This window comes from Cupressus sempervirens, chromosome 6 (genome assembly GCF_028749045.1).
Source record: "Cupressus sempervirens isolate cs-2001-9-10 chromosome 6, ASM2874904v1, whole genome shotgun sequence".
Taxonomy (NCBI): domain Eukaryota; kingdom Viridiplantae; phylum Streptophyta; class Pinopsida; order Cupressales; family Cupressaceae; genus Cupressus; species Cupressus sempervirens.
In genome coordinates, this window is record NC_143123.1 from 122,063,649 (window position 1) to 122,076,087 (window position 12,439).

Genomic DNA, 12,439 nt, shown 5'->3' on the forward strand with positions numbered 1-12,439 from the left:
ATATCTTTTGACTACCAAGTCTCATTAAGCCCTAAAATATATTGAATCAAAGGGAAAACTGAAAGTAGTGGATTGAACAAAATCAAAAGACCAAAAGAAAACAAACACAATCAAAATGAGAAAAAGAACATTGAAGGCTTCAAAAATCAAGCATAGGCTTAAGAAGAAAAAAATGAAAATGACTTGATTAAAGTCTTTAGTAAAAGAGTTCATTATACCAATTGGGGTCAGTTGATTGATCAATGTTAGCCAATTAAATAATGATATCTCAAAGAAATGTGAAACTAAGTTGAAATTTTTTTGTACTATTACCTACATTTTGTGGTGACAAAATAAGGACAAAATCCACCTTCAATAACCAATAATGTCAACAATCCCAAGAGATAGAACATACACAATGACACAATGATTTGTTAACTAGGAAAACCATTGGTCAAAGGGAAAACCCTAGTGGGGATTGAATCAATAATATGATGTACTAATATAAAAGTTTCTTGTGAAATGATGTGACCTTATTAGGAGTCAATTCCAATACAATTAGTACATATAGTTCCTAAAGGGATATTTTGAGTCCTCAACAAAAGATTCTAAACCAATTAGGTGCACAAAAAAGACAATTGAACCCACTATCCAATTTGCTTCAACACTATTTTTTTTTGGAAAAAGTGGGCGAACAACTAGATATATATATAACTTGTTCAAATGCTCAACTGGGAAAGAACTAGAAAGAAAACCCAGCATCGTCGCAATATGTACAAGTATCAAACATCGATATATATAACATATAATATCGATGAACGTAATCTAAATTACAAAATGAGGGGATATTCCCACAAAAATTTGAAATTTGTCAAATTTTTACAATTTCAAAAATAGTTCAACCAATAGGCATGAAAGTCCCAAACCAAACCAAAAATACAAAATGTTTATAGTCATGCCTTTTGACAAAAAAATATTCACAAAAAGGAAAAAATCTTGATACTATCATTCCTCCATGTCCTCACACGAGACGCCATCAGCAGAAGTTGAGCCCATATCAGTTTGTAGTGAATGCCCATACCAGTTTGTAGTGAATATCCCCACCCAAGTTCTAAACATGGAAATGGAGCAACCTCCCAGCCCGAGCCCAAAATAATAGCAGCATCATTTGTAGTACATGTGGCAGGAGGCTCACCCAAATTGGTGCTCTAGCTTTGTCAGATTGGGAATACCATCTAGATTCTTGCACAGTAAGAAGACCCGAGCCATGAAGAATGGAAGTCGGGATTTCAGAGTGCACACCTAGTCCACAATCATACCTAATTTGGGAGGCAAAAAATGCCACCATGTGAGCATTAATATCCTGAACATCACGAATCGGCAACCCCAGAATATCTAGCAAAGCATAACCCATTTTCTTCACACCCTCCTCCAATTGGTTTCCTAGTACTCTTGCAGTGACTTGCAAGGTCTTCATCATAAAACATGGGTTATGCTTTTCAAAAGACTTTTGCAGCACCTCAAAGGTAGCCATAGCCTTGTGTTTCTGCAGGAGTTGAGATCGTGGAAACAAGTCGCCCACCGACGCATTTCCAACCCACAAATTGTAATTCTGCATTGCCCTTTTCAATTTGTTTTCTGCCCAGAATTTTAGATGAACCACTTTGATTGCAATGATTTCCAAATGCAAGGCTGACTAGAGTAAGTCCATAGCATTACACATAAAAATGGATACCAAGTTTGATGGGAACAACACTTTCCTTAAAGATGAAGAAAAAAACTCCTCCCCAATTACGATACGAATCACCCTTCGAGTAGAAGAAGACTGCACAAAAAACATATTATCTAGGGCAGTGTCATCCAAAGGATGGGAAGGAGCATCTCCATCCAACGATGATTGGAGCCATATTCTGAAGTTTTTAAGGAGAATTGATTTATAATACTGATAGCAAGAGTCACATTTAATGCAGGCATCATATGAAAATGATATCTTGAAATTAAATGTAATGGAAGACACAAAAAATAGAGGAAACAAAACCATAAATAAGGGTCCTTTTCATGAATACTAATTCTAAGAAGAATAAAGAAAAATCTCCCATAACACGCATGAAATATATGAGATACCGGTTGCCATGTGAATAGTAATGAAGAAGTCGCCATCGAAGCTAGAACACATTTGCAAATATGATGTGTGAAGTACAAAGATGACGACCCCAAGACATCAAGGATTAATAAAACCTACTCAAAAACTTATTATGATGTTGAAACAAATGCTTTGATGCCGTGTGTATTGAAAAGCCATTTAATTTAGCATTAACATTTATCAATATCGGCCTTGATTAATATTTGTAGTTCCTTGTAGTTGTTAATAAAAGGATTTGGCTATAATGTTGAAATGTAAATTCCATCACACCCTAGGTTTGAGAGACAATCGGAAACTTTATTCCCCTCTCTTAGAGTATGAGATAAGTAGACCTCTTGACATTAATCCATAAGGATCCATATCTGTTGCAGAATATAATTGAGCTTCCAATTGAAAATTTCTCTCTTAATACAAGCGTTGATGATTACTTGTGAATCACCTTCAATATGAAATCTATGAAACTACCCCCTTTTTACTAGGGCAAGACCTGCAAGCAAAGCTTGATTTTCTGCAATGTTATTTGTTTTGTCCAAAAATGGGACCACTATGATTGCTAAGACAAATCCATTGCAATTTCTAATATAAGCTCCAAGAGCTGATTTTTCGAGATTGCCTCTAGAAGCCCCATTGAAATTGAGCTTCACATATCTTATGTTAGGTGAAAGCCAATGGATTGATGCTCGATCAACTTTAGGTTGTGCTAAAAAAATTGATCCCCAACATGTTGGAATGTCTAATGTTTTCCATACTCTAAGCGTCATACTATCCCATGAAGTCATAATAAGATTTACCTTACAATGGCTAAGACTCGCATTCGTAACCTCTACAATTGATCTTTCAATGCCTTCCAACAACTTGTCTAATGAGACTGATTCTTTCCTAAAAATCCTCTTATTTCTTTCCCACCAAATATCCCATAGGACTATAGTTGGGGCACACTTCCAAAGTCCTGAAAACAAATCCTTTTGATGTAAACTTGGCCATGCTTGAAAAATGTCCCATAAGTTATTTGGGAGTGGTGTGAAAAAGTTTAACTTTTTTAACACAAATGTCCAACATTTATATGTCGTTAGACATCTTGCAAATAGATGATCACCTGTCTCCAATTCTTCATTGCAAAGCACACATTTGAAAGCCAGAGCAATGTTAAGTCGCTCTAACATATCCCTAGTTAGAATCCTTTTCTTAGTTGCAAGTCAAGCAAAACAACCAACTTTTGGTAGTACAACATTATCCCAAAAAAACGAATATGCACGTGACAAGGTCTTGTATGAAGCAATTCTTTGAATGAGCTTATATTCCTCTTTGATTGAGTAGTTACCACCCTTAGTTGGAGCCCATCTCAACTTGTCTTCACAATCAGAATGAAAGGCCTACCTATCAACAAGAATGGTTCGAAAGATAGATTTGTCCTAAATAGCTAATGATAAGAGGTATGGATCCTTCCATATAATTTTTCTAGTGAATAAAAAAACCATAAAAATGTAATGAATGACCTATTGACCCCACAAGGCCTCTGAAGCTGGTACAATATTATGAATATCCAGTAGGTTTATTAATGGTGGCTAGCCATTCCATGAGTCTCTCCAAAAACTAATCTTGTCTCCTTTATTGAGCTCCCATGTCACATATTTCATTAAAATATCTCCAAAATAGACCATAAAATCCCAAACAATGAATCCTTTTGGAGGATCAAGGATGGAAAATATCCTAGATGGCTCATTGTTACCTAGATATTTTTGCTGCATAGTTTGGCACCATGTAGTTTGAGGTTTATTATAAATTTTCCAAATTAACTTGCCTCCAAATGCCCCATTCCTTTTTGACAAATCATGAACACCCACACCACCTATAGCAGGGGTATAAGTGGAATCTTCTTATCATTTGTCATATTATCCGTCCATAGAAATCCTCTTATTAATTTTTGAATCTAAAATAAGATCAAAGGAGGAGCTCTAAGGACAGCCAAATAATAATTTGGTATAGCTGGAAGTACTGATTTGATAAGCATAATTCTGCTTGATAAAGAAAGCCATTGAGTTTTCCATGCAACCACTCTACTTTTGATTCTTTCAATGATCGAAGACCATAGCTTACCTTATTAGACCCCATAAAAAAAGGAATGCCCAAGTATTTTGCAAGAAGAAAATCCTCTTGAAAGCCCAAAATTCTCACAATTTTATCTAAAATAACTTTATTCGTGTTAAAAAGAAATATTTTTGATTTCTAAGGGTTGATTTTTTTCCCTGAAACCTCTGAATATACCTACAATGTACTCGTAATCTATCTTGCCTCGAAGACTTGTGATCTACCAAAAAGCAATGTATCATCTACAAATAGGGAATGCGTAACTGATAAAGTGGTACCCTAGTGAATCTTGACACCTTTCCAATTTCCTAACATGTTATGATGCTTAATAGTCCTACTGAGAGCTTCAACCATAATGATGAAAAGGATTGGGGATAGTGGGTTGCCTTGATGAACACCCTATGTAGAGGGGAAGAAGCCTAAAGCTTTTCCATTAATGATAACTGGGAACCAAGCTCCCAAAATGCATGCTTTAATCGATTTGCATCAGCACTTTGCAAACCCTTTTTTTTGAAGTACTTGAAAAAGGAAGGACCAGCATACCCAATCATATGCTTTCATCATGTCAAGTTTTACCATGAAAGATGGCAAGCGAGAAGTATTCATAGAATGTAGAACTTCATGGACAACCAAAGCTCCTTCTGTGGTTTCTAACCTAGAACAAAACCTTCTTGCTTAGGGGATATAATATTCCGAATAAGATGTTTTAATCTCATGTATATAGCTTTTGTGATAATTTTATATGTCAAATTACACAAAGAAATTGGCTGAATGCAAAACAAATCTTTAGGATAAGAAATTTAAGTAGTGAACTCATCAAACCCGCAACTCAATTGTCAATACAGTTTCTTTTGAAGTTCTCGAACCAATCGTCTTCCCTACTCTAACCGAATTCACATCCTCAACATCCAAACATCAATTACACAATCACGCAAATCATAATTATCACACTTCTACTAAAGGAGACAGACTTTCTTTTATACCTTGTCCTAACAACTAATTGAGTTGGTCATTTGACCTTCCCCAATGTATAGCTAACTACATAGGACCTCAATAAGATATTTACAATAAAGTTCCACATGTTATAATATGCTTTACAACCTCCAAAATAAATCACAAAACAAGAGTTTATTGCGAGTGAATATATCACACATTACACTTCAACAACCTCCATAGAATAATCTTTAGCATTTGCTAACACAAACATAGCATCATGAGCATTTCTTCAACCATGATCTAAAATCTCTTACCTTAATTCTATCTCAAACATCAAATAAATCTAGAATAACATCAACTTGTTTCCTACACACTAATCTACTACTAGTTTCTACTAAATCAGTTGTAACTAATCCAATTCACATACGTGAACATAGATGTAGCAACTAAAAACATTCTTGAATATAAATCAAATCATGTATAGCTTAACCTATCATAGTCTATCCTTGTTAATCAAATTTTCCAATGTGTTGTACATAATCTTTGTATGTCACATACAAAATCATATATATGTTGACATCAATGACAAACTTATCATTAGTGCAACACATAAACATGATATCCAAGTGCTAACCACTTCCCAGAATCCCAACAAATAGGTCTACTCTTTATTTGTACCTACATTTCGGGGGCAAGGGAATCATATTTATCTTTCTCATTCTCCAAAGGAGTCATTATTCCCTTGGTTTCATGTTATTTGTTTACCATCTTACATCCAATCTTAGATCATTTGAAATTAGGTTTTCTTGGTAGATAAACCACTTTCCTTAGAACCTCACAATAGTGTGCTATCCTTCACTAGGAATTTCCTTTTCACTTCTTGCACGCTATCTCCTTTCATTCTTCCCTTCTAGGGCCTCATAGGAGTTGTGGCCCTTTTGGCTTGAACTGGGTGTTTCTTGTGGATATTATCTTGATGTTGAGTGGGGGGGAGGCATGCATGGCCCCCTTATTTTCATGTCTATGTTCATTTCAAGCACAACATATAAAGTAGCATAACACAACTTGCTAGGGTCAATTACTCTGTCTTTTTGCATGTCTTGAATTGGTTGACTAGCATTCCAAACACACTTGTTAGATCATTTGAACTATCCTAGCACATACACAAACCATTCTCATGGTATAGGTACTATATCATGGGGTTGCAAAGCCAGTGCAAGGTGAAAAGTTTGTATGATTGAATATTGAGTACACAAACCTATTATACCATTTGATCCTAACCCATTTTGTTTTCATAGGATTGACTATCGATCACACATACCTACTAGACCATTTGATCCTGGCCCTTTTTTCATAGGATTAACTTTCATGTACACAAACCCATTAGGCAATTTGATCCTACCCATTTTTTTATGGGATTGACTTTCAAGCACACAAACTCGCTAGACTATTCAATCTTGTCACTTTAGTCTAGTTCACAATATTCTCTCTCTCTCTCTCTCTCTCTCTCTCTCTCTCTCTCTCTCTCTCTCTCTCTCTCTCTCTCTCTCTCTCTCTCACACACACACACACACACACACACAAGTTGCATTTCTCTTATTATGATTTTGGATATGATGAAGACCCTAGTCTACTGGGGGCTTGGTAGTTTCTTTGTCTCCTTGGTCATGATGAGATCACCTTTTTCTTTTGATCTACTTTACTACAAGTATTAGGTAACTCATACTCTTACTAAAGTGTGGAATAAATGTACCATCTTAAAATGAAATCACTCATCATATAAGACCTTTTAGCTCCTATCATTTAGTGGCTTTATGGACCATGGATGGATTTGTGCTCAACCAACTCTTTCTCTTATTTGGTCTTGCTTCTTCTATTTTCATTTATGCATTTTTTGAGACCTCGAGGTTAGCTCCTTTTGAGCCAACCCAAGTCAGCCATTTCTAAAAGAGGTTGACCCAAGTCAACCTATTCCCTAGGGATTTTGAGTTCCATAGCCAGTTCAGTATTGGGGTTGCAAATTCAAAAATTGGGTGCCACAGTCTATTTCTTTTGTTTTCCCACCTAAAATTTATTATGAAAAGGAGCCTAGGCACCTCATTTTCACATCACCGGGCACCATTACACACATATTTCCACTCAAGCCAACAGATTTCCTAAGGCTTTTCAAGCATTCATCAAGTATTCAAGATTCAAGGATCCTTTGTGAGTATTTCCTCTTCAAGATCTAGCATTTTGGTGGTCATCAAGGGAGTAGATCTACATTTAGACATCCATCATCTTCTTCTTTGATGCACATTTACATCCATGGCGGTATGATGTGGTTTTGGTAGATCTGTTTTATTTGTGGAGACCTCTTGCATCCTTCATTACAAATTCAACATTGACGGTGCACAAGCATTTTAAAATCTTTATTGACAAGGGTTTCTACAAGCGAGATGAATACTTACATTTGTCTTGCTTTCCTTTCATATTTTACATCTCAATTTCAAGGTTGATTCCTCAATATAGGTTTTTACCAAGGCAATCCCTCCTCACACCAAAACAAAAATCAAGTTTTGTTATGTGCAGGAGCAGGATGATCAAATTACGACCACAGATCTAAAAACTACTTGCCAAAATCTTTTCAATGAATTTGAGTTGACTTTTATACTATATCTCAGGAACATGCCCATCTTCCCTTAAAGTGTCTCACCAGTTTTCCACCAAGTCGACATCTTCTTAGAGGCTTGAGAAACACAACATTTTATGGGTTTTCTATTGCGATCGCAAGTCCAATGTCAAAAGTTCAGTCATAGGTTCAAATCTGCAATCTTTAAAGTGAAAAGGTACATTCCCTTGCATATTTCGAGGTGAGTAGTTAATCATTCATTTCACTTTTTAGTCTAGACCTATTTTCATATCTTAGTTGGGTCAATTGCATATATTTAGAACTTAGATCTATCTTACACTTCTTATTGATTGTGTCCATTTTTTCTCTAAGCAAGGAATATTATGGAAGAAGATGGGTGTGTGTGTGCACGCGCACGTGTGTGTGTGTGTGTGTGTGTGTGTGTGTGTGTGTGTGTGTGTGTGTGTGTGTGTGTGTGTGTGTGTGTGTGTGTGTGTGTGTGCACGCGCGCGCGCGTGTGTGTGTGTGTGTGTGTGTGTGTGTGTGTGTGTGTGGAAGTTTAGCTCATTGCACCATCCACAAATCAATGGGAAGACATAAATTGGTTCATAGAAATATAAGAAATATTTTGAGGTGCTTAACAAGAGGTGAGATCTTATTTTACCACGGACAGAATTTGCATGTAATATTTATATCAACAAGAACACTACAAAATCACCATTCCAAATTATATATGGAAGTCCTACAAATGCTTCATAACTCAGAAAGTCGGACAAAGGAAAGAAGAGTAGTACCAAAGTTGAAGACTTTGCAAAATACCCAAAGAGTTTTAATAAAGAGCTGAGAAAAAATATTAATAAAATGAAAATTTAGTACAAGGCTAAGGAAAATCTAATATGATAGATTTCATATTGGAGATGAGGTCATGGCTCATCTAACAAAAGAGATTTTTCCAATGGAAACACATAATAAGTTCGAAATGAAGAAGTTTGGACCATGCAAATCCTAAAGAAACGTGATTCAAGAAATGCTTATATAGTATAGTCGCCCAATGAACTTAAATATCACTATTCTTAATATTAAGATTTGATAAAGTATCGAAGATGAGATAGAAAAAGAAAAAGAAAATATTTAAGCACCTACATAAAGTATAGAGAGATAGAAAACATCTTAAATAGTCATGATGGAAGAAGCACAAGAAACAAAAAAATATGAAGAGTATCTAGTCAAATGGAAAGGAAGGCTTGTGGAAGATTCGTCATGGCTATCAAAGGAAGAGGTTGGTTGCCTTGGCTTTCCTCTCCACCCCTGAGATGTGATAGGACATTTCTCAAATCACCCCAAATACTTGATGCAGAAGAATCCAGGGTTTAAGAGTAATCTAACGTCACCCAAAAAAATAGTCTAGTTTTTCAATAAGAGTTATCTTTGGACATGGTTATATTTTTGGGAAGTTTACTATTTTTATTAAGTTTTTCAGTTGATTATGGATTATGCTAGGTATTCTTGGGGGTTCATGTTGGATATATAAGCCTAGTGGTAAACTTTTGTGGCAAGATCAAAGTTGGTTTTGAAAATATATATTTTTTATAGTGTGATACAAAAACTTTAAACTCAGTTTTGAAGGTCTAGGAGGCTCCAAAAGGGGTCAAAACTTATTTACGATAACACTATGCAACCCTAATTATAGAGTGCTTCGAGAGGTTTTTTAAAAATACTCATAGTAGGAAATTAAGAACATGGTTCAAAAGTTATGGCCTTCAAAATTTGTGCCACCAAGACTCAAGTATTGATACAAGAGGAAGAGAGAGAAAATCACTTAATGCAGGAAACTGAACCATGGGCACCAAAATGGAAAATTTTCACTTTCTAAAATATTCTAAGGCAATTATTAGTGCTACATATGTAAGGATGAAGATGGTTTCTCGGCTCAGTTCCACAAGGGTAGCTTGTGGTTCTCTCTTGGAGATTACTGTGATGAAATTACCCATGTGGTTGTATCAAATTATTTTTTGAATATTGTAATGTCATGTCATTGAAGGTAATAAAAAGCAATTGTTTCTCTTCTTGCAATTTTTCGCTCTTGCGATTTTATGTTTATTTCCCTATTTTGTTGTGTGTGTTTGGGTTAGTAAGGAGAGTGCCCTTCATCAAAGGTCTAGTTTCCTTTGTGGTGTGTAGATGTCAAATCAACACCCTTAAATTTATGAAGGTCATCATAACCACATGAGTTCTCACACAGGGACCGAGGTCTAGAGAAAGACTACTAAGAACTCAAGATAATTGGAAATATGTGATGACACTCGCCTACATGTCTTGGGATTCTCTCAAGTTAGCCTTGTTTTTTTTAACTCTGATGATTTTCTTGTGATATCTCTTAAGAGTATCTTTGGTGTTATCCCTTAGATTATGAAACCTTGCATGTAGTCTTTCTTTTGTTTTCTTGTGTGGTGTGGGGCCTTATGTTCATCTCCTAGCACCAAGGGGTGAACCTCAAGTTTCTACATGGTCAAGTGGTAGTTTCCTCTCTGCACCATCGGGTTGTTCGAAAGTTTATTTGAGAGCTTCTTAGGTGGTCTTCCATCTTCACTGTAGTGTTTATTTCTTATGGCCAAATAGACTTTTTTGCTCTTTGTATCATGATATGTATCTTCATTCTAATGTATAGGTGTAATATTGTGTCCTAAAGGAGATGATTGTCTTTGGAAAATTGTTGCATGCATCCATGACTATTTGTGATGTCATGAAAGAAGTTGATAAAGAATGAGCTTGACTTTAGATATTTTATAATGTGACTGTGATTATATTTGATTGTAAAACTTAATTAAGTCTTTTCATACTGTATTCATTTTCGTTGTCTCATGGTCATCTTATTGACTTAGCCATATATGTTATACATTGTTAGTAGCACATCAGGAATCGTAAGAGAATTTATTTATCTAATTAATATTTTGCCCTTGTGCTTAACAAAAAGTATCATAGTTAAGTCCATGTATTATGAAATTGTATTTTGTTATTAGTTCTAACTTGTTTCAAATATATTTTTTATTTTCCATTTAATTGAGTTGTCTTCTCAAGTTCCCTCGCAGGGACATTATAGCTTCTTTTGACAGACAAATTCCTCAAGAATTTCTTTTATACTCCATACTTTGATGAGTGTCCATAATTAGTTTGCACCACTAGTTGTTATGCAAGCAAGGAGGATAATGATAGTCAAGGATTTTGCTGAGTAATTGTCAATTTCTTTTGCCTGAAAGTTTCTCAAGCTTTTTCAGCAAATCCATTTTATTAATTACCTGCGATTTGTGCATTCCAATAGGCCACATTTTCCTCCCAATCTCACATTTTGTTCTCCTTCTGACATCCCTCTTTCTCCCAATCTCACTTTTTCCTCCCAATCTCACATTTTGTTCTCCTTCTGACACCATTCCTTTCAATAAATTGGTTTTTTTTTTATAAATTGACTTGTCCCCACATATAGTCCAATACAGGTGTGGTTGTTAGGCATATCGCACTATTTTCCCCTCGAGATAAGCAATTTTGGCTCATAAAAAGATTGTATATGTTAATTTCTTCAAAAAAATTGGCTTCTAGTGGAGCTATTTGATTTTGAACCTTGTTACTCTTGCCCCTCAAATGGTCTTATTTTACCTAATTGGACCAATTTCTAAAAATCAATATAATTTCTTTTTCAAGGGTGCATACTAAAAAAAAATCTCATGTAGTATTTTTTTTCTCAATCCAATCTTCCATTTTTTAGAATTTCAAGTTGATTTTTCTTAAGAAAGGTTGATATTGTGAGAAATGTTCTCAATAATCTAAAATATGTAATGAGTTTTTCTTTGTGACAAGGAATGAAAACAAATCCAACAAGGGAAAATACCATCATTAGATATCTCAAGCTCCTCCTGTACATTCTTATTTATATACTATGAATTATATATAAAAGTTCCTTTACATCGCCTTAGGTTAACTTAGGACTAGCCAACCATTCTTGAAACCTTAAAGCCCATTTAAGAAATTCAAGACGACTACATCATACCAAAACGCCAACTACTTATTATTAATTAGCAGTGCAAGTTCATATCCTTTGAAGACTCATTGAGCTTTGTAGGTCTAGTAAGATTTCTCCATTTAGTTATACAATTTTCTTTCTCATTAAATGCTAAGAAACCAAACCTATGTGAAACTCCCAAGTGGATGTACTCATTGCCTACTCACATATCCTCTACTTTATGGGTCTAAACTCTCACAACCCATCTCCTTTTATCCCTTATATCATTGAGAGAAATTCCTCGTGAATTTATTTTATACTCCATACTCTTATCAATGTCCATAACTTGTTTGAAACACTAGTAGTAATCTTGATAGTTGTAGGATTTATCTTATTAATTACCAATTTATTTTGCCTAGAAGTCTTCAAGATGCTTTAGCAAATCCATTTTATTTATAACTTGCAACTTGTAAAGACCAAGAAGCACATTTTTCTCCTAACCTATACATACATCCTTCCTACACAATTTATTCCTCTACCACTTACATTTGTATCCTCACATCTTCACATTCCTCACATCCACGTTAGTTTTTCCCCTGCGACTTCTTCCTTCTCTTTTTGCTTTTTCTCAAATTAAGCCCACATCCCTAAGCCACATTTTTCTCCCAATCTATGTACATCCTTGCTA